At 41.4% G+C, this 23,409-nt stretch overlaps 1 pseudogene; it reads left to right on the forward strand.

Moving 5' to 3' along the window:
* Positions 1 to 12,697: 12,697 nt before the first annotated feature.
* Positions 12,698 to 23,409, forward strand: part of LOC129540381 (vasculin-like protein 1 pseudogene) — a 91,764-nt pseudogene continuing 81,052 nt past the window's right edge.

The following is a 23,409-nucleotide window of genomic DNA, read 5'->3' on the forward strand; positions in this document are numbered from 1 at the left end:
TCTAAGGCAGTTAAGGAGTAGGGGGTGGCAGAAGAGCAGATTACAACTGGAAAACTGTAATGCTGCCCTAAATTTCTATTTTCATGCAAGTATATAACTTCTTTCTCATCATTTTGATTGGAGGAAAGGTAACTCAGTATTCCTGTTGGTATGAATTACTGTATCCATGTTTTTGATAATCAAGCAATTGGCTGATTTCTGTTGTCACTCCTAAGAGAGTGCAGTACCTTAGAAACCTAGGTTGGGGGATGCAGCATTATTAAAAATTTTCACCTCCGAAAAGTCCAAAGATAAAACTTAGGCTCTTCTCATTATGACAATCTGTTACAAGGATGCATCAAATGACATTCAGCTTCCTGACTTTAGAACAATGATGGGTGCATTCTGCATCATCTTTCATGTGTATATTAACTAAATATGAGCAAATATTTGCTCATACCAAATCTACGAGCAAAGTTATTTCAGTGCCGTTTATTGAAACATTCACTCACTTAAAAAAGACCACCTTAATGAAAAATAAGGCTTACTTGATTTTCAAGCAGACATGACATGTGTATTAACATAAAGTGATCTGAAACACATATTAATGAGATTTCCATCAGAAGGATTACTGAGGTTCTGTGTTCAGACACTGAGAAGAGCCAAATGGGTGTATCAAGCCCCCATTCCTAATCATCAAAAGCAAATTTTTTGAAGTGTCTCAATTTTGCCACACACCCTAACATCTGCATATGGGCCCAGATTCTTAATCCTGTCACACTATGAGGCTGCAGATTAAGAGAATGTATAAACAATGCCTCTGTCGCTACACATGAATATATAGACCGCTAAATCAAGTGTGGGTGGGCTGTGTGACAGTGATTCCTTATCTTAGGGAGACTTTGCACTAAACAGTGTTCAAATCCTGAAAAAACAAAAATAAAGAAGCAGTGGTAGCCTCTGATATTTTTTCCCTTCATCTAATTCAAAGAAAGTTCGTTGTTAAGTGGAAGTTACCATATAACTGCTTCAATAACAAATAAGAAGCAAAGAAAAGGAATTAACATGTAAAGAAACTTCCATCATGTCTTAGATATTTAACAGGCATTACGCCAGTTCATAAGAAATCAATAAAATAAGTATTCATTGAGATTTCACATTCAGTGTTCTATATTGAAACTGTGGGCTTCCCTAGTAGCTCAGCTGGTAAAGAATCTGTCTGCAATGCAGGAGACCCTAGTCTGATTCCCGGGTTGGGAAGATCCACTGGAGAAGGGATCGGCTACCCAATCCAGTATTCTTGGGCTTCCCTAATGGCTCAGACGGTAAAGAATCTATCTGCAATGCAGGGGACCTAGATTCGATCCCTGGGTTGGGGAGATCCCCTAGAGGAGGCCATGGCAACCTATTCCAGTATTCTTGCTTGGAGAATCCCCATGGACAAAGGAGCCTGGTGGGCTCCAGTCCATGGGGTCAAAAGAGTCAGACATGACTGAGCGACTAAGCACACTGAAATTGTATTATGTCATTGCAGTCTATGTATCTGTTCCCTTTACCCTTTTACTAGTTAAAACATTGTATTCGATATGAGAATGTTGGTGAAGGAGTCCCTGAGACCTTTGCAAATCCCCAAGCCCATAAAACTCCTATAAGGAGACAAGTAGAGAATAAAATCATAGTACCGTGAACTTCTAGACGTTCAAGTCGGTTTTAGAAAAGGCAGAGGAACCAGAGATCAAATTGCCAACATCCGCTGGATCATGGAAAAAGCAAGAGAGTTCCAGAAAAACATCTATTTCTCCTTTATTGACTATGTCAAAGCCTTTGACTGTGTGGATCACAATAAAATGTGGAAAATTCTGAAAAGATGGGAATACCAGACCACCTGACCTGCCTCTTGAGAAACCTGTATGCAGGTCAGGAAGGAACACTTAGAACTGAACATGGAACAACAGACTAGTTCCAAATAGAAAAAGAAGTGCGTCAAGGCTGTACATTGTCACCCTGCTTATTTAACTTATACGCAGAGTACATTATGAGAAACACTGGGCTGGATGGAGCACAAGATTTCTTTATATTCTTTATATTCTTTCTGGAATCAAGATTGCCAGGAGAAATATCAATAACCTCAGATATGCAGATGACACCACCCTTATGGCAGAAAGTGAAGAACTTAAAAGCCTCTTGATGAAAGTGAAAGAGGAGCGTGAAAAGGTTGGCTTGAAGCTCAACATTCAGAAAACTAAGATCATGGCATATGGTCCCATCACTTCATAGGAAATAGATGGAGAAACAGTGGAAACAGTGGCTGACTTTATTTTTGGGGGTCTCCAAAATCACTGTGGATGGTTATTACAGTCATGAAATTAAAAGGCACTTACTCCTTGGAAGGAAAGTTATGACCAACCTAGATAGCATATTAAAAAGCAGAGACATTACTTTTCCAACAAAGGTCCGTCTAGTCAAGGCTATGGTTTTTCCAGTAGTTGTGTATGGATGTGAGAGTTGGACTATAAAGAAAGCTGAGTGAAGAATAGATGCTTTTGAACTGTGGTGCTGGAGAAGACTCTCGAGAGCCCCTTGGACTGTAAGGAGATCCATCCAGTCCATTCTAAAGGAGATCAGTCCTGGGTGTTCATTGGAAAGATTGATGTTGAAGCTGAAACTCCAATACTTTGGCCACCTGATGGGAAGAACTGACTCATTTGAAAAGACCTTGATTCTGGGAAAGATTGAGGGCAGGAGGAGAAGGGGATGACAGAGGAGGAGATGGTTGGATGGCATCACCGACTCAATGGACATGAGTTTGGGTAGGCTCTGGGAGTTGATGGCAGTTCATGGGGTCGCAAAGAGTTGGACACGACTGAGTGACTGAATTAACTGAACTGATCGAGCTAAATAACTCCTGCTAAATCCATGAGCCAAGGGCTTATTGTACTACCTGCGTCAGCATGATACTCAATTATTAATTTTAGTGACAATCAAAATAACATCCATTTAAATGAACCACTACAAGCTTTTATAGGATTTCAAATTTCTGACTTCTCTGTTTTGGCTTTTGAATTCTATTTTCTCAAAGCCAGCATATAATCTAGGTGTCCTGATGGCTTTTAGAGAAATTGCAAAAAAAAAATCATTAGAGACAACATTCACAAAACATGAGGCAAAGGTTGAGGTATGTCCCCTTGTAAATTTCCCAAATAAGAAAAAAAGTATACCTGTAGAAAATATAATTGTATTTTCAAAAGTGTATAAATCAGCCATTTTATTATTTTTTTTAATTGAAGGATAATTGCTTTACAGAATTTTGCTGTTTTCTGTCAAACCTCAATATAAATCAGTCATAGGTATGCATATATTCCCTCCCGTTTGAACCTCCCTCCCAACTCCCTCCCCATCCCACCCCTCTAGGTTGATATAGAGCCCCTGTTTGAGTTTCCTGAGCCATACAGCAAATTCCTGTTGGCTGTCTATTTTACATATGGTAATGTAAGTTTCCAGGTTACTCTTTCCATACATCTCACCCTCTCCTCCCCTCTCCCCATGTCCGTAAGTCTATTCTCTATGTCTGTGTCTCCATCTTTGCCCTGTAAATAAATTCTTCAGTACCATTTTTCTAGATTCTATATATATGCGTTAGAATACTATATTTATCTTTCTCTTTCTGACCCACTTCACTCTGAATAATAAATTCAAGGTTCATCCACCTCATTAGAACTGACTCAAATGCATTCCTTTTTATGTGAGTCAGCCATTTTAGATTGTGAAATGTAAGTCACAGTTTTATTGATTTTGTTACTGGGTGGGAATTCACAAATTTGCCATTCATATAGAGAATAAAAGCAAAGAAAACTATGATCACTTTGGGCTGCCTCTACCATTGATAATGTCTATCTGGCTTGAGTCATGTTTGCTTCCTACAGAAACCTGTCTGTTCATGTCAATATTTGTTGAATTTAGAATTGTTCAAAACACTATTTTTAAAATTCTAGAGATGTCTCCAGCAGTCCAGTGGTTAAGATTCCAAGTTTCCACTGCAAGGGGGGTGGGGTGGTTTCAATCCCTGTTTGGGGAACTACAATCCCACATGTCATGTAGTATAGCCAAAATTAAATAAAAAAACAACATAAAATAAATTTCTAATTCAATTCTCTCAGTCTACAATTGGGTTCTATTTTTGGTAACAGAGATAATTCAAACATATGTCAAAATAAAAGCCTATTTTTTTGCTATTTTTGAAGATCAGTCTCATCAGACTACCTCTTCAATAGCTTTGTCTAAATCTCCTCCTTTATATGCTTCCCTATTCCATCTCCCCCATTCCACCACCTTTTCCTTCACTTGGTTCTGAATTCCTGAGCAGCCTATGTGCCTAAGTGCTCAGTCGTGTCTAGTTCTCTGACTCTACGGGCCATAGCCTGCTAGGCTCCTCTGTCCATGGAATTCTCCAGACAAGAATACTGGAATATTGCGATTTCCTACTTCAGGAGATCTTTCTGACTCAGGAATCAAAACTGAATCTCCTGAATTGGCAGGCATATATATATATATTTTTTTACCATTGCGCCACTGGGAAGCCCCAGAAGAGGACTGAAACCCATCCTAACATCTCAGGGCTACAAGTACCAACCAAATGCAATGCTTCAGAGCCATCAACAGTGATTCACAGGCCCTCACCAAATCCCTATATGTCAGTTGCTACTAAATGCTGTGGCTTCCCAGGTGGCACAGTGGTAAAGAACCCACCTGCCAGTGCAGAAGACACAGGTTCAATCCTTGGGTCAGGAAGATCTCCTGGAGTACTAAATGGCAACCCACTCTAGTGTTCGTGCCTGGAAAAGTCCATGGACAGAGGAGAAGAGCCTACAGTGCTAAAGTCCCTGGGGACACAAAGAGTTGGACACAACTGAGTGTCTGAGCATGTACACACTAAATGTTGAATATCTTTTATCCCAAACCTCACCAATATATCCATGGTAGAATGCAAAAGGAATACACACGTCCTATTTATAAGGCCAATGGTGGGTAGGCTCTCATATGCTTGTCCCAGCCACTTCATCTGCAACTCTAAGACAGGGTTGCTCTGCCCTCCATGTTTGGTTGGATAGTGGATTGAGATGACCTGAAATTGTAGGACTGGGGATAGAAAGATTTAAAACAGCAGAAATGTTCCCTGGGGCAGAAATACCAACATAATACCAGCCCTGAACACAGATGTGATTTGGCCAGATTCTCTCGGGTAGAAGTTATATCAATACAGCAATTTGCGTGTTGTCCATAAGAGTTAACATAAGCTGCTTCCAGTGGTGTTCAAAGTGCTCAACTGAACAGCCTGGGCTTTTGGGAATTGGAGAGTTCTCCTCTTCCTGTGTTCTTATGTATGTATCATTTGCCATAAGAGTCAGAGTTCAAGCTGGTCACTTTTTACATGAATGAGTTCATGTGTCTAATTCCTAAATCCCACATATCCCTCTCTCTCTGTCTTTGTCTCTCTTTTTTTGTCCCAGGAGGGTAAACAAGCTCAGAGAAGATGCTAACCCTGTGTGCAAAGGACTTGAAATATTGCGAGTCCCAGGTACCCTGGCTTCCTAGACCAAAGAAATAAGCACAATCTTGTAGAAGAACCTCTTTGGCCTTTAGAAAAATAACCCTTGCAGGAAAACATAGTTGTCTTCTTCTATATAAATCTATATCATAGCCATATATTAAAAGAATTCCTTTCACAAAAAATTTCATCAAATTTATAAAAGGGATTTTAATAGGCAAGGAGGACTAAATAAATTGGTTATACCTTTGGTTATCTTTCTAAGTTCCTTTGAGCACCAAGCTTGTGAACATGGACTGATTTGCACAATTAGCTGAACTAATATATCTGATTTTAAGGCCTACATCTGCAGAAAATTAGATTAGAAATGTTTCTGGTTTCAAATTCCATTTTACTCTGGAAATAACAGATCACAAGGGTTTACACAAGATAAATAAATGTAATCAAATATACTCATACTTCCTGAAACTGTGAGTGATCTGGTGATACTGAGGAAGCAATTACAATCTTAATTGGCATCAAATGATAGAAAATTTGTTTCATGGTAAATATTCATTCTCTGTCATCAGGTCTATTATTTGCATTAGAGATTTGACATTTAGCCTTGTAGAAAGAGCCCAGTTTCATTTGCTTTTTAAATGTATTTTAATTGAGGATTAGAAACCAATCTTTTGTAGAGATTGCATAGGAAAATTTTGTTGTTTTGTTCAGATAACACCAAAAGAAACTTTTAACATTAAATTTCTCTGAATAAAAATTAGTCTCAGTTGTACAAGCACCATTTGAGTGAGATCAAAAAACAAAGGCAGGTTCATTGAAAAATGTGATAAAGGCAGTACCAACTGCTGTATAACTAACATCCTAAAACTCAGTCACTTGAAAACTTAATTTATTATTTGTTATCTCTCAAGGTTCTGTGAGTTATTGGGCTCAGCTGTGTGGTTTTCACTTGGAATTTCTCACAGGACTGCAGCTGGGACTGGAGTCTTCTGAAGAACTGATTAAGTTGATGTCTACAATGGATTCTTTCCTCCCACATGTCTTTCAGGCTGGATGGCATATCTGGAGGCTGGCTAGGTATTCCTTTACACATGGCTAACTTGGATTCCTCACAGCATGGAGGTCTCAGGGAAGTCAGGTTCTAACATAGAAGCTGGCTTCTCCCAGAGTGAATATTCCAAGACTGTCATGTAGACATTGTAAGGTATCTGGTAACCTAGCCTAGGAGTCCATGCAGCATCCTTCTGTCGTATTCTACCAGAAAAAGCACTTGTATGCTAGCTCAAATTCAACAAGGTGGAAAAAGAAACTTCATTTCTAGATGGAAGGATGGTATGTTCAAATAGAGAGGGGAGGAATTGGTGGTGGTCATCTTGAAGACAAAGTATCACACACTTCTAGTGTGTCTATCAGATGGCTTTGGAAGAAATTCCCACTTAGTTCTTCCATGTAGAGCATATGGATATTAGAAACAGATACATTGATCAAAACCAAGTGTTGGTAGAAATTTCTACAATCTGCAAGTTCCTGGTGAGAGCATGGCATTTCTATCTCTCTGTGCAAGAGGGAAAAACACAGAAGGGAAGGTTTCCAGTCTTTCACCACAAACTCCCTCAGTCCTCCCTGGGGAAGATGAGAGATTCGTATGGGAGTGTGTTTAGAAGAAGTAGTTGAACGGTGAAACTGAGCCTCAACTGGCTTTTCTTTTCATTCCCTCCTTTTGAGATAGCTGGCCATGCTGCTTGGCAAGGACTAAAAGGGCAAGTCTGCCTAATCTGGGGCTCGGGCTTTGAAATACTCTCCAGCCCAGGGACCAGCAAACCCTGAAAACTGATTTCTCCACTGGTTCACCTCTTGGGGGTTATTTGTAGCCCAGCTCCAGCAGTAAGATTCTCAAACACTCATTCCTTCTCCAAACATTTTCTGGGGATAAAATTTTAGTTGAAGAGCACTCTTTTACTTCCTGCTACCATTCATTGGGTATTGATTTTGTGTCAGTCACTGTTCAGGGTTTTAAATTTCTTCGCAGGTTTAATCTTCACAACAACTCTATGGAATAAATATTGCCTCCCTACTTTTCCAGTCAGGAATCTGAGGCCCAGGGTCAAACAGTGGCCGTGTGGTAACACCAGGTTGGGAGCCCAGATGGCCGATCTTCAAAATCTGTGCTGTTACCACTGTGCTGTTCTGCATCATAAACAAGGTCCCTACATGCTTTCATTCACATGTATTTTATGACTGATGATGTTTTCATGTGACTTTTGTTTCAGAAAATTTTTCTATCAAATGATGATAATAATAATAGTTAATACATATTGTGCCCTTCTTTTGCATCAGGCATGGCTCCACAGACTTCCAAGGATGAACATATCTAATCCTCATAATAATCCTGTGATTGTGTTTAGTCACTCAGTCGTGTCCAACTCTTTGCGGCTGCATAGCCCATCAGGCTCCTCTGTCCATGGGGCTTCTCCAGGCAAGAATACTGAAGTGGGTTGCCATGGCTTCCTCCAGGGGATCTTCCCAACCCAGGGATCAAACCCAGGTCTCCCGCATTGCAGGCGGATACTTTTACCATCTGAGCCACCAGGGAAGCCCAAGAATACTGAATTGGGTAGTCTGTCCCTTCTCCAGGGGATCTTCCCAACCCAGGAATTGAATTGGGGTCTTCTGTATTGCAGGTGGATTCTTTACCAGCTGAGTTACTAGGCAAAGCAGGTTCAAGGTCATTCTGGACGACACTGGGAAGAATGGTTTCTGGGATACAGGGAAATTCTCTTGTTCCTCAATGTCTTGTTTATTGATGTCTGATGCTCCTTCATTGAAAGACAGCACAGAAAGAAAGCTTAATATTTATACACACATTGAAAGTATGGCATTGTCTTAACACCTCACTACATGTATCAGGAGCACAGCCTCCAGAGTAGGTTCTGATGGGGGGATAGGTGACATGTTCAGGGGCTAGGTTATGCTTCAGGGAAAGGGGTATCATAAAGGGAGAGGAGAAAGTAAGACATAAATGAGGAGATGTTGATTTCCCTCCACTCCAAATCTTTCCAGGGAAGGCCCTATTCCTATTACATCTTACCCAGTAACTCATCCTTTCCCCAGAGTTCTTGAAAGCAGCAGCTACTGAGAAAGTAGCCCGTCTGAAAGTATATTTCCTGCTGTTTATCTGTTTCCAGAACTGGCTGAAGTTTACTTTTTGGTACTCCAGAGACCTAGCTTCTTCTTGCCTTCTTCCAGTGTGGTCTATTTAATCTCCTGTCGTGTGGGAAATTATGTTCAAAATCTCCGTGATCCTCTGTCCATAGTAAGTTATGCATGTAGTGACAAGTACATGCCACAAGGTCTTAAGATTATATCTGCAATGTGTTGCTGCCGACTGTTGATCAAGATAGGCTGGAAGAAAAACATTATTTTCAGGTGTGAAAAACCGTCACCTTTATCAAATAATTTTTCTTGCATTTTTCCCAAGACGTTGTAGCCTATTTAAACTTGGGAGGTTAAGTTTGTAGCATTCATTATGACTGAAAATTTAGTTCACACAATCAGGATGCTCTCTTTATTAGGTGTTACCGTTAAACAATATTAAAATAAACACAATGTGGCTGGCCTTTTGCAAGCTACATGGCATGTTTATGTCTTTGCCTGGTTTCTTAATTGCATTTATTCATCTTTCCAACTGTTAGTGCCATGGCCACCCACAATATTTGCTATTTGGGGGTATGTGGTTTACATTTTATACTGTCTGATGATGGCTGTTGATGGAAGGCATCCTATCTGAGTGGTTTGTAGTGTGTTGTGGTTTGAATTCTTGGCAGGCAAATTGTCATCAAGCCCAGTTCTTGTCTGCAGTCTACCTTTAGAAATGGAGGATGAGGGCTCTTTAAAAATGCAATTAAGACTCTCATGACAGTAGAGGAGAGAGACTGTGGAAACACCAAAGTATACCTCTTAACTTTTTAAAATCATGTGGAGGATCATGAAGATAATTAAAGGTGACGTGTTCAAACAAAGAAGCCAACTGTGAGATTAAAGACCCTATGCCTGGTTATTGAAAAACAATGAAAAAGGTAACCTTCCTCTCTCACCTTGTTCCAAAAAAATTGGAACAGTTGAGTTGTTCAGATCCAGTTTCAGAAGAACTGCCAAATACTGATCGACATTCTCAGTATCTTTGAGCTTTTTTTTTTTTTTTTTTTTTAATGTAAAAGCAGTATTGAGGGCAGATTTGAGTGCAGGAAAATTATACATAATCCGATTTCCCTAATACCAATTTTTGCACCTTTATCATCTTTTCCCTATATAGATCAATGTTTTCTTTCATAGTTAACATCATAAAATATATTCTAGTCACTGAACTTTTATCTTTTAACACTGTACAGGATACATTGTTCCATGCGGCCACGTGTATCAAAATTGGTTACATGCATACATACCTCACTTATTTTTTTTACTGTTGAATAATAACTTTAGAATGAATTTTTCATAGGTAAGGTTATTGGTTCAAATTGTATTAATATTTTAATGATCCTTAATAACTCGTCATACTGTTTTCCAAGGAGGTACAGGAATTGTACATGTCATGCCAACAGTATGAAAGTAGTAATTTAATTTCAATGTAACAGTGGTTGCTACCAGTGTTATGATATTTTCTACTGTAATGGAGACCCTGAAAAGTTTAAATACAAAGCCGGTTGATTATCGAATCAACGCCTTGACATCTATGTTCTTGGGAAGAAATGAGCTAAGTAGGAAGAACCAGCTAAAATGACCACTGGACAGTTTTAGCTCACTGGATCCACCGGGTGAGAGGTTTTTCAGAATGGTTCATCATCTCCTCTGGCGAGGGGCCAACCGCACCAGCACTACTTCAGGCCTCAGGCCGAGAAGACAGGTACAGCCTTGTCGGTGTCAAGGAAGAACATGGGTAGCAGGAGACCTAAGAGTGAATGAAAATTGAATTATCTGTACTTCTAGGACTTGTCTATTGAGAAACAGCAGCGCTGGCAACCATTTACTACCAACAAGAGGCAGTTCCTAGAGAAGAATATAAAATATGCTCTGCTCAACCCCACAGAACTCAGTGTCTCACAATGGCCAATTTATTATTTTTACCCTGTCCAGTGACATGGAAGGATGCATCAGGGAGCTGCTAGCCTCTGCGATGAATAACTTAAGTCAGGCTGCAACATGTGAAATAATTCAGCTGACGAGGATTTATAACACTTGCTAGATTTTTCGCTTTCTTTGGGGTTCATGAAGCATGGTGTGGCGAGATACCACAGGAGTCCCGTGCTGAAGTTACATGTCTATTTCTCTTCCTTATTTTTATTTTTTGGTATTTTCATATTATTTTATTGCCTAGTTCAGATGTCTTTCTAAGCAGGGTCCAGTCTCCTAGGGGACTCATCTCTTCTGACTTTGAAAATTAGAACCACAGACAGATCAGACTTCTAAATACTCTGTTTTTATACTCCCTTCTTCACATATCTAGTCCCAGATGGTTTTGACTGCCTGATGCTGTGTGAACTGTGTTGGGCTGCAATTTATTTTGCCCAATTATTTACATGCACTTGGCCAAATGAGAGAGTGGCAATGTAACACAGGCATACAATTTCAGCCCATCTCATTCCCAGGTCCTATGTCAGCTTGCAGGATGGCTGACTAGATTTGCAAAGGAAATTCCATCCTCTGTCGGTGGAAAAGATGGCTTTCAGGAGCTACATGTGGCAGGACTCTTCTCTTTGCAGGTGAGATCAAGGCAGATTTCATGGTACTGAGAAGAGCCTGAATCTTTTTGCTCCAGGAGACCCAGAGGACTAGGACACTGGGCAATCACACATCCTAACCTCTGTACAACTACATGGATGTTAGAGCTGGAAGGGATTTCAGAAAAACAACTAGTCAAACTTTCTACCTTCTGATCCTCATTGTTCACAGGGCCAATTATTTGCAACATTGCTTTTCGTGTGTGTGTTGTCCTTTGGAAACCATGTTAAAAGCTATTGTTTCCTAAGTTACCCTGTGGACCTTCCAATTCCTATTTTAACTGGGAAATTTTAACAAGATCCTTCAAACGGTTAAGAAAGGAGAAAAACATTTGCGGAAGTGGAATTTGGAGAGGAGCTATGGTTTTTCTTTGTTGACAGATCCCCTTTTGACCTCTTCACATCGCTGAATCAAGTCCCAGTGTCTTGAGAGGTTATTGCCTGACCACAGGTTAAATATTTTAATATTCACCGATTGGAGGAAAGTATCATGGGCAACTAAAGCCAGATCCTTGAATGCTGAGGGCATTAGTGGCTCCATAAAATGTAAATACATTCTTAATTATCTCAAGTCACTGCACGCCCAAGTAGTTCTTTTACAAGAAAAACACAGCTTACTGATAATGAGCACGAAAATTACTAAGACATTGGTGGGGTAAATCTCTTAAACCTCTTCTCTTGTTTTTTTTCTTCTCCAAATTTTGATATGACTTTGCTCATTTGCATGTGCATTCCTTTCTATATGGTACAGATAAACACAGAGCCTCAAAGGATTTGGGGGGTTGGGATTACAGCAGTTTCTGTTGCCTTGGGGGCTAGCTCTAAAGATGATTATTATCATCATCATGACTTGGATCCATGAAGCTTCGGGGGTCTTAAGAAACACAGGTTATATCCTGTAGTTGCAGTGATTTTATTTTTAAGTGTATATATTATCTGTTATTTTAGGGCCATGGTGTCCCCAGAGGACAGATATTTTACTGACATTTTTTCAGTGGGAACACAGGAGGACAAATGACTTCTCTTTGACCATTCAATTTATAAATGGGAATTGGGGGCTGAACCTCAGGTCTTCTGGCCTTCAGCCCTGGGCTCTCTCTCTCAGAAAGCACCCTCATTTCTTCAAGTCCAGTAAGGGAAGTGATGGGGAAGGCAGAAGGGGCCCTAACAGAGGTCCTGTCCATGTTCCATACACTGAGGAGGGGTTCCATACACCGAGGGGTCAAGGATCCTCACTGATATCTGGGGATGTGCCTAGAAGTAAGTGTGTTCATTGTGAGGGCAAAGGCTGGACACCACAACTCAACGTCAGGCAGAAGAGCAATGTTTCTGACCATCAGCGGTCAAGTCTGTTCTCACATGTCAAATATCCAAGACAGCTCTACCTGTTATAGAAACCATGGTGGCGGAAAGAGACAAGCAGCACTCGGAGATGCAGAACAGGGTTTATTTAGCACCAGTGCGGGCTCAGTGGAGTCACCTTCAGAGGCTGATCGCCCAGTCTTTGATCTGGGTATCTTTTGTACAGAACAGACTTCTGGGTCTTCAGAACTTTCCTGCTGAAGCAGCTCAGATGCCCCCTCCCCAGGCAGCTTAGGTTCCCACCAATGCAATGAGCAAGCAAGATTACAGAAGGAGAGGTGGTGGGTGGTGAGCAAAAGCTGTTGAAGCAAGATAACAGAAGCAGAAGGCAGAAAGTTGTTATTCTAGATGGGGGTTGGTGTTCTAGCTGGGGGTTTCCACCTCATACCAACACACTGATCCTGACTGGCTGAGACTTCAGCATCACCTACCTGCTTCTTGAGCATCGTAACTGGGGTGACTGCTAGGCTTTTTGCATAAAAGCTGCTATGCAAAATTACACCCCCAGACTTTGCCTGACTTTCAGAATAAAGTTAAGATCTTTAAAACTTAAGTCTCTGAAATCTGGGGCAGCCCTGCCACGACTGAGATCTGGAAAGGCAGAAGAGACGATCACCTGGGGTCAAGCCCCTCTGTGGCCCCACCCTCACCCTCGCCGCACATTGTATTGGGCCCTTCTTACTTGCCTTGGCCTTGTCTCTGGCTGGCCCCAACCTGACATGTGCTCCCTCCCACTTGCCCTGAGAGGTGAACCAGCTCTACCATGGCAGGCTGACATAAAGCACTGGCTTTATAGGCTTGGGAATCTATGCAATCAAAGCACCCTGAATTTAGAAAAGTTCCACCCTTGATTTAATGGTCTGTTGATATTTTCTTGAAATTCTTAATACATTTTGGACACAGAGCCCCACGTTTTCATTTTGCAGAGGGCCCCGGGTATCACAGAGGTCAATCCTGGCCAACACCATCAGGTTTCCTGACATCCCGGGTCCCAGAGTTGGGAGGAAGCTTAGAAGCCATTGTCTAGTTCCATCCTTGCAGCTGACAGAGAAAGACAGGGAGAGCCACCACTGGGGTGACTGGGGAAGTCAGAGGCAGAGACATAGCTGAGACCATCATTGCTAGCTGAGAGCTCGTTCTCCTGTACCGTGATCCTAAAGCCACCTCCCAAGCACAGGAGCAGGTCTTCCTCAGGGTTGGGCGTGACAGCTGTGGTGTCTCTCTCAGACACCTTTTCTCCGCCTTAGCTTTGGCCATAGAAACAGGGACAGTGACAACAACCTTCTTTCTGCCCTACCAATCAGTACTCCTACATTGCCTACATAAAGCACTTCTGAAAAGCTTGAAGAAAACAACAGATAATGGAGAGCTCTGGCCTAAGACAAGAGTTTCAACCACAGCATCAAAACAAAATTTTGTCTCAGTCAAAAAAAGAGATGCCCCAAGGAGATGATGATTCAGTTCAGTTCAGTCGCTCAGTCGTGTCTGACTCTGCGACCCCATGAATCACAACACGCCAGGCCTCCCTGTCCATCACCAACTCCCGGAGTTCACTCAAACTCATGACCATCGAGTTGGTGATGCCATCCAGCCACCTCATTCTCTGTCGTCCCCTTCTCCCGCCCCCAATCCCTCCCAGCATCAGAGACTTTTCCAGTGAGTCAACTCGTTGCATGAGGTGGCCAAAGTATTGGAGTTTCAGCTTTAGCATCAGTCCTTCCAATGAACACCCAGGATTGATCTCCTTTAGAATGATGTTTAGTACGAATTAAATCAGCTGTGCTTGTGAATGATTCGTACCCATACTTGGATAATCATACCTGTCAGTGTAATTGACTTTCAGAGAACTTCATTTCGCTGAGATGATGATGTACTTTCTCGTGTAGGAACTGTGCCTGCAACTGAGTATACCCTTGGGAGGGTATCCCGCATGTGATGTCATCTGCTGTGGGAAGAAGAGTGGTTGAGAACCGAGGGTATGCTAGGCATTTACTCCTCTCTGTTCTCCAAGATTTATGCTAAACCAGATCATGAGAAAGGCACCTATTTGTGTCTCATCTCTGAAGTTGGATTGTCTACACAAAATCGAAGGTGTACCTCATTTTATTGCACTTGGGTTTACTGTGTTTTTACAGATTGAAGGTTTATGGCAACCCTGTATTAAGCAAATCTATCAGTATCATTTTTCCAACAGCATTTGCTCACTTCGTGTCTCTTTGTCATGTTTTGATAATTCTTGCAAAATTTCAAACCCTCTACCAGTAAAAAGATTATGATTCCCTGAAGGCTCAGATGACGGTTAGTGTTTGTTTGTTTGTTTGTTTTTTAGCAATAAATGATTTTTAAAGCCTTTATTGAATTAGTTATAATATTGTTTCTGTTTTATGTTTTGGTTTTTTGGCTGTGAGGCACGTAGAATCTTAGCTCCCCAATCAGGGATCAAACCCACACCCCACACATTAGAAAGGGAAGGTGTTTAACAACTGGACCACTGGGGAAGTCCCCTAAAGTATTTTTAAATTAAGTTATATACAGTTTTTTTTAGACAAGTCCATTGCACACTTAACAGACTATACCAGGGGTCCCACCCGCCTGGGCCATGGAAGGTAATCAAAGCTTCATCTGTCACTCATGGTTCCTCATTGCTTGCATTACCACCTGAACTATCCCCTCTTTCCCCTCAGTCCATGGAAAAATTGTCTTCCATGAAACTGGTCCCTGCTGCCAAAAAGACTGGGGACCTCTGGATTACACTATGTAAGGAAAGTGTTAGTCACTCAGTCATGTCCAACTTTGTGACCCCATGTCCAACTACAACCCGCCAGGCTCCTTTGTCCATGGAATTCTCCAGACAAGAATACTAGAGTGGGTAGCCATTTCCTCCTCCGGGAAATGATCGCAACTCAGGGATCGAACCTGGGTCTCCTGCATTGCAGGCAGATTCTTTACCATCTGAGCCACCAGAGAAACCCACACTATAGTATAACTATAACCTTTTAAATGTGCTGTCAGAAAGAATTCATGTGACTCACATTATTGCAATATTCGCTTTATTGCAGTGATCTGGAACTGAACATACCTGCAACATGTCTGATGTATACCTGTATAATTTCACAGTATTCCAGGTTACTTACTGAGAGCTGATTCAACATACATACAGCACTACTGAAACATCTTTGCACATTGTGTGGCATTGCTTTCAAAAACATTAAGTACGTTCAAGCTCCTTCACATTAAGATCCACTCAAACTTGAGACCTAGGGTAAAGTTTGTTTCTCCTGGTGAAGTGGCAGACAAAGGGGACTGCTTAATCCTTTGCATTTCCTTCACTGATTGTTTTGGTTGCTAGGAAGCAAGGATGGTCAGAACTAGGTTCTTTCGTTTTCAGCTGCTCACTCCTTTATATTTTAATAAATGTTTTCCTTCTTGGCTTTTTGTTTTAATAAATTTAAAAGCTATAGAGACATGCAAAGAAGAATATAATAAGCATTTATATTCCCAATTCTTACAATTAACAGTTGTTAATATTTTCTTGTGGGTTTCCCTGGTGGCTCAGCAGTAAAGAATCTGCCTGCCAATGCAGGAGATGTGGGTTTGATTCCTGGGTTGGGAAGATCCCCTGGAGAAGGAAATGGCAACCCACTCTAATATTCTTGCCTGGGAAATCCAATGGACAGAGGGAGCCTGGCAGGCAACAGTCCATGGGGTTGCAAAAAGAGTCGGACATGCCTTTGCGACTAAACAACAACAAACAACAATATTTTCTTGTATTTATTTTCAGTAATTATTTTAAAAGACATTCAGTTCAGTTCAGTCGCTCAGTCGTGTCCGACTCTTTGAGACCCCATGAATCACAGCACGCCAGGCCTCCCTGTCCATCACCAACTCCCAGAGTTCACTCAAACTCATGTCCATCGAGTCAGTGATGCCATCCAGCCATCTCATTCTCTGTCGTCCCCTTCTCCTCCTGCCCCCAATCCCTCCCAGCATCAGAGTCTTTTCCAGTGAGTCAACTCTTCACATGAGGTGGCCAAAGTATTGGAGTTTCAGCTTTAGCATTACCACTTAGCTAACGTCCCATTCTGTTATATAATAAAGTATACTATGCAAAGCTAATGACCCACCACCCTCGGCCCACTCTCCTTCGGTGTCTCATGGCCAATCACCAAAATAAATCTGTTGTATATTTTGGAGTCCATTTTCTATTCTTTTGTGAACAAGTATGTGCATTTGTGGGGGCTTCCCTGGTGGCTCAGAGGTTAAAACGTCTGCCTGCAATGCGGGAGACCTGGGTTCGATTCCTGGGTCAGGAAGATCCCCTGGAGAAGGAAATGGCAACCCACTCCAGTATTCTTGTCTGGGGAATCCCATGGACAGAGGAGCCTGGTGGGCTACAGTCCATGGGGTCACAAAGAGTTGGACACGACTGAAGTGACTTAGTAGTAGTATGTGCATTTGTGGCTTCCCAGGTGGCGCTAGTGGTAAAGAACCTGCCCGCCAATGGAGATAGACATAAACAGATGAGAGTTCAGTCCCTGGGTTGGGAAGATCCCCTGGAGGAGGGCATGACAATCCACTCCAGTATTCTTGCCTAGAGAATCCCATGGACAGAGAAGCCTGGAGGGCTGCAAAGGGTTGGACACAACTGAAGCGACTTAGCAGCAGCAGCACGTGCATTTGTAAAACATATTTTTATGTGGTTTAAACATTTACACAAATGGTATGCTGTACATGGAGTTATGCTTTTTTCATTTAATATTGTTTGAGATCTGATCATGATGCATATGGATTTAGCTCATTCCTTCAACTGTTGTAATCCGTCATACAAATACGCCATATTTTATTTATTCCTTTACTCAATAAGGATCATTTGGGTTATTTCTGACATTTTCCTGTTTCAAACTATGATATTATGAACACCCTTTAATATGTTCTTTGCTACACACATACAAGGATTTCTCCAAGGTGTGGATATGTCCACATATATAAATGTACATATATAAGAATTTTTTCCAGAGTATAGAGTGATAAGCAAACCAACAAGCAAAGGGGTTTCTGAGTTACTATCTCCTTAAGATCCCATCACATTGCCAATGCCATCACCATTATCAATGCCATCAATATTGTCAATACCACCACCATTATCAATTCCATTACCTTTGTCAATTCTATAACAGCCATGTTTCCTTTGAAACTTAAAAACCACAATAGAAGACTAAGGCATGTTGTGCTATGTGCTTAGAAGCTCAGTCATGCCTGCCTCTTTGAGACCCCATGGACTGCAGCCTGCCAGGCTCCTCTGTCCATAGGGTTCTCCCAGTAAGAATACTGGAGTAGGATGCCGTTTCCTCTTCCAGTGGGTCATCCTGACCCAGGGGTTGAACCTACATCTCTTATGTCTCCTGCATTGGCAGGCATATTCTTTACCACTAGTGCCACCTGGGAAGCCATGGATGCCTAGCTAATGTTCCTTGGGTACAAGGTAAGATAAATGGAATGGTGTCCAAAATAAGCGTACATACACCACACTATAAATTGCTTTCACCAAGTTAGAAAGTCTGAGAGAAGAAGACAGACAACTCTCCTTTCAGGAATTTTTAGATGCTTCTTCTTTGAAACACCAAGTATTTCTCAGGACTCTACTGCCATGTGAATGCTATTACCCAAATTCTTTTTCCTAAACATAGCTCAGTTTTTAAGCTATTTTTGAAAGTGACTGTTGCTATATAAAACCATAGTCATAGGAAAACGCAATCTGTTGATCTCTTCATGGTAGAGTCTATATATCATTTACACTTCACTTCTCTGTGGGTGGAAAAGCTTTTTTCATGGTTTATTTAGCAGGAAGTCATTTTGATCAGCAAGATGAGTAATACTTTACAGCTGTTTGCAATTACTGCCTCTGCTCTGCCAGGAGTTTTAACTATTATACAAACTGAAACACCAAATGAGTTGAGGCAAGATGGGGAGAAGAGAAATGCATATTTCATAGGTCCATTCATGTCATGAGAAATTACCCATCACTTGTTTTTTCATTGTAGGTTTCCAAATTCAAAGTCACATTTAAAGGTAATTTTTAATCACATTTCTAATTCTGAAGGTTTTATTTTTTTTAATCAGTGAAGTACAACCCATAACACTAGGTTGCCTAGACTACTGGGAAGTTGCCATAGCTTAAATTCTCCATAAGTTTAGTTTAGCAGGAAAGCTAGTTTAGCAGGAAACAAAACAAAACAGGCTTTCACTTGCATATCTACCTGTTTGAAACACTCATTGTGAAAATATAATGACTGAAATATTTCAATTACCAAGTGAATAAAGTGACAAAGACTCTCCCCTTCTAATCTAACATAAAGCTGATATAACAAATTTACATCATGGGGAATTTAGGAGCTCTTTGTAAATCGTTAATTAGATTGATGAGTAGCCAGTTTATGGAGCATGAGTGCTGGGAGCTAGAGCAAGGGTCCCCAACCTTTGGGATCTCATACCTGATGATCTGAGGTGGAGCTGATGTAATAATAATAGAAATAAAGTGTACAATAAATGTAATGTGCTTGACTCATCCTGAAACCATCTCCCTCATCCCCCTACCTCTGGTCCATGGAAAAATTCACTTCAAATCCTGACTGTCACTGTCTACTTGTGTGACTTTTGGCAAGTTTCTTAATGTGAAAGTGTGCATAATAATACTATAATCTATTTCATGGAGTTATTGTGAGAATTAAAAGGAGACGGTCCTGGCTTCCCTAGTGGCTCAGTGATAAAGAATTCACCTGCCAGTGCAAGAGACATGGGTTTGATCCCTGGTCAGGGAAGACCCCATAAGTTGTGTGGCAACTAAGCCTATGTGCCACAACTGTTGAGTCTGTGCTCTAGAGTTGGGAGTCACAACTACTGAAGCCCGTGCCCTAAAGGCTATGCTCTGTGACAAGAGAAGCCACCACAGTGAGAAGCCTGTGCAACACAATTAGAGAGTAGCCCCTGCTCTCTAAAACTAAAGAAAAGCCCACATGGCAACCAAGACCCAGCATAGCCAAAACAAATAAATACAATTTTTTAAAAAGGAGATGATTGATATGGTGTTTGGTGCAGCTAAGTTCTCCATCAGTGGTAACAAAGATCTTTCTAGAAATGATTCTTCATGGTTTTAGAGATCATGTTCCTTAGTTGCCTCCCTACTGGTCTAACTTGCTAACCTGGGCACATATACAAAAGTTGTCTTAACTAACCACCCTCCTCCCCAAACACACAAACACATACATAGATTCAGATGAGGGAACGAGCCCAGGGGAAATGTCTTGGGATTACTGGGATTGTTCTGATTGTCTTTGATTGGGTTGCATGCCTATCCTGAACCAAAGGGCTCCCACTCTCTGATCGGCAAGATCTGGGTCCCATGCCCACCTCTGGGGACAGAGGAAGAATCAGCTTACTTAACTGGTTCACTTGGGCTGAACTCGGGTGGATCTCCAGCAAACTCTGGGTACTGTTTCCAGAAAAAAAAAAAAGGAATAAGAATGACCAAAAAGATCAAATCACCACTCCAAGCAATTTTCTTCCCTGGGCAATTGACCAGAGGGTACATGGGATAAACTGATCTAGATTATAATGATTTATTGAAAAATGCTATGCCTATTCAAATTGCCTTATTCAAGCTGACAATAATTTATAAAACTTGAGTATATCCAAAAGTCAGCACTGTAGTGAAAGGGCAATGCAATGTATTATTAATACATGTAAATAATTAATAACTAATCTTAGGGATACCCTGCTCTTCTCTTAGCATAAGATCTTAGATGAGAGATGAGCAATTGATCAAAAGGTCAGAGGGTCACAGGCGGCCTTGTGATGCAGCAAGCTCTGGAAAACTGCTGTGAATATCCCAGGAATTTTCTGGGTATCAATAAAGCAAGATTTTTGTTCCCAAACGCTGACCCGAGTTCTAGTTTGGCGAACTTTGTATTTTCTATTCCTAGTTAGCTTCCAGTATTTTCAAATGGAGGTTAATGCAAGCAGATGACCCTAAAAATAAGAATGGGAAAGATAATTTTCTTACCACATGCCTTGTGACACACGTAATACGAACACAGGGATGACAATGCCGATAAAGGTAAGGTTCTATTAACTTACGGGATTAGAGGAAGAACATGTAGAGAGATCAGGATCTCATGTCATATTTAACTTGCTCTGACATAGGTATCCCAGGGAACTCAGAAGAATTCAGACCTGACTGACCTGAGCACCTGCCACCTGCCGAGCCCTGTGCCATTTCTTTCCCAAGCATGGTATCATCTCATTCTTGGTAGTGTTCTGGGAGATGGCTGGGCAATAGTCTCCTTCTTCTAAAAATGAGGACACTGAGTTCAGAAAGATCAAGACCACAGAACTTCTTAGTGTTGGGAAATGGACCCATGTCTTCCAACTCCAAATCTTCCCACTGTATTCCTCTCATTCCAAGACAAACTGTACTTTAAATCCAGCTTGAGTTTTTTCAATTATTATAGATAATGAGGGTTTTTTTTTTTAATTTCTGAAAAATACAAGCATGGCTTTACTTAACTGAAGTAAAAATGCCAAGCAGACACCTTTCTCCTTCCCAGGAAGGCAGGCCACAAGGGCACAGCGACTTCAGAATTTGGTAAATGGAAACTTCTCTAAAATTGGGGCTTGTGACCAATGTTTGCTACTAGAAACTAAGTATTTTGACTACTGCTCAACATTTCAGGAGAGTAAATTAGGAGTTAAGCTAGAAAGAACTGGTAAACAGCTTGGGCATAGGACATGGACAATCATGCCAAGCAGAAGGAAGAGCAGTGAAAACTGGGACAAGGTGTTGAGCAGTTGAGAGGAGGTCGGCCACCCAGGACTCAGGGTGGGAGGAAGGGTGACAAGGGCCAGGTAGGTCTCATTCATCTGTGTTAATAAACAAACTTCACCTGAATACATTTTAAAAGCATTGTTGGCTTGAACCAGACAGCATCCAACCCAGCAGACAGATAAGAACTCTGAGGAGCTGTACAAAATGAAAGACAGGCAGAAGGGAGCAGGAACCAGGAAGTTATTCCAGGAAAAAAAGTGGATTGGCTAATGCAAGGTTCCTTTGGAGGACAGCAGAGGTCTAGCAGGCAGATTACCTAACTAGTGCTGATCAGGCAATTCCCGATGGCTTAAGATTTCGGTTCTAGGGGAGCCAAAACTATAATTCAGTCTAGGGTGGTGATATGGAGCTCCATTTTGGGCTTGTTGTCTTGCTTCTAACACCTAAGAAATTAGAATTCTTACTGCAATTTTTCTTTTAATTTGATCTCTCTCCTAAAGACCGTGATCAACTGGTTTGCAAAATGAGAACTTTGTGTCACCCAACTGAATTTTCCTGGTGGAGAGATTTTCCAGATTTCTAAAAAAGGGGAATTTGTTCATAAAATAACTGGTCTCCCCTGTACTGTTAGCATCCCTGACACAGAAACACACAAGGGATAACAACATCTAGAATTTTCTGTGCAGGCTGTTTATAGAACAAAGCCATAGAGGCTGTAGGTGCCCTGTTATTCACCTGGGACGACACCCCAATTCATTCATTCACTCATACTGCAGGGGCTGCCTGGCTCAGCTCGAGCTGCCAGGTGGGGCTGTCATAGCCCCTCCCTCTGATGTCGAGCTGCTTTATAATCACCAAGCACTGGCACCTCACACTGTCCCATTAGAGAGGCGTGTTCAGCCTGCTTGTTGGGCATGTTGATGCAAGCTTGGAAAGGAAAACATAATTCACTTTTGCCAGTGACAGAAATGTTAACACTTACTTGAAATAGCTGATAATCTGACACAGGAGAGTTAAAGGATTACTGTATTTCATTTGGCTAATAAGAAAAGCTGTTTAAAAGCTACATTAAAAAGACTTAATGTATGGTGACTGAGCATTGCTTTAATGTATTCTGTGTTATCAACTACTAGAATGCTTTCCTTCTCTTATGTTACCATAGATTTCTGTTCCGTTTCTCTGGGAAGAGATAATAAGAAGCAACATCCATTCACGGAGATTGTCCAAAGACACATTCATTCAATAAACATTTCTTGAGCACCTACTGTGTTCCCAGTACCGTGTGATAGTGGGGAATCAAGGACAAAAGAGATGTGGTCCGTGACCTCTAAACAGAGGCATGTTTTGGGGAAGAATTGATTGGAGAAGGCTATAGACAAAGGACAAAGGAAAAATGTTTGAGATTTAGTTGATATCTAAAATATTCTTATTCAACTCTCATTTAATAGACAAGGAAACCAAGGTCTAGAAAGCTACTTGCTGAGAGGATATATGCTAATTAGTGGGAAATCTGACTCCAAGCTCCCAATCTCCTGCTTCTCTCATTTTGATGCTAGCGCACTATTTCCTGCAGTCCCATCCTTCCTGTGACAAGGATGAGTGCTCCACCCTTACAATCTCCCTCATGATGGCATATTTGTTACTCCCCAAGAACTCTACCTTCATCAAGGGGAGAAAACTTGGCAGTGATTTCCATGGGCTGTAACCAGTGATAAGACATGCCTGGTGGACCACATTGAGGGAGTTATTATATAGGACTGAAAAAAAGATCATTGGTAGGACTGTTTATTGGAAGGACTGATGCTGAAACTCCAACACTTTGGCCACCTCATGCAAAGAGTTGACTCATTGGAAAAGACCCTGATGCTTGGAGGGATTGGATTGTGGCAGGAGGAGAAGGGGACGACAGAGGATGAGATGACTGGATG

Source organism: Moschus berezovskii, chromosome 4 (genome assembly GCF_049115385.1).
Source record: "Moschus berezovskii isolate FMDL1 chromosome 4, NW_MosBer_1.0, whole genome shotgun sequence".
Classification (NCBI taxonomy): domain Eukaryota; kingdom Metazoa; phylum Chordata; class Mammalia; order Artiodactyla; family Moschidae; genus Moschus; species Moschus berezovskii.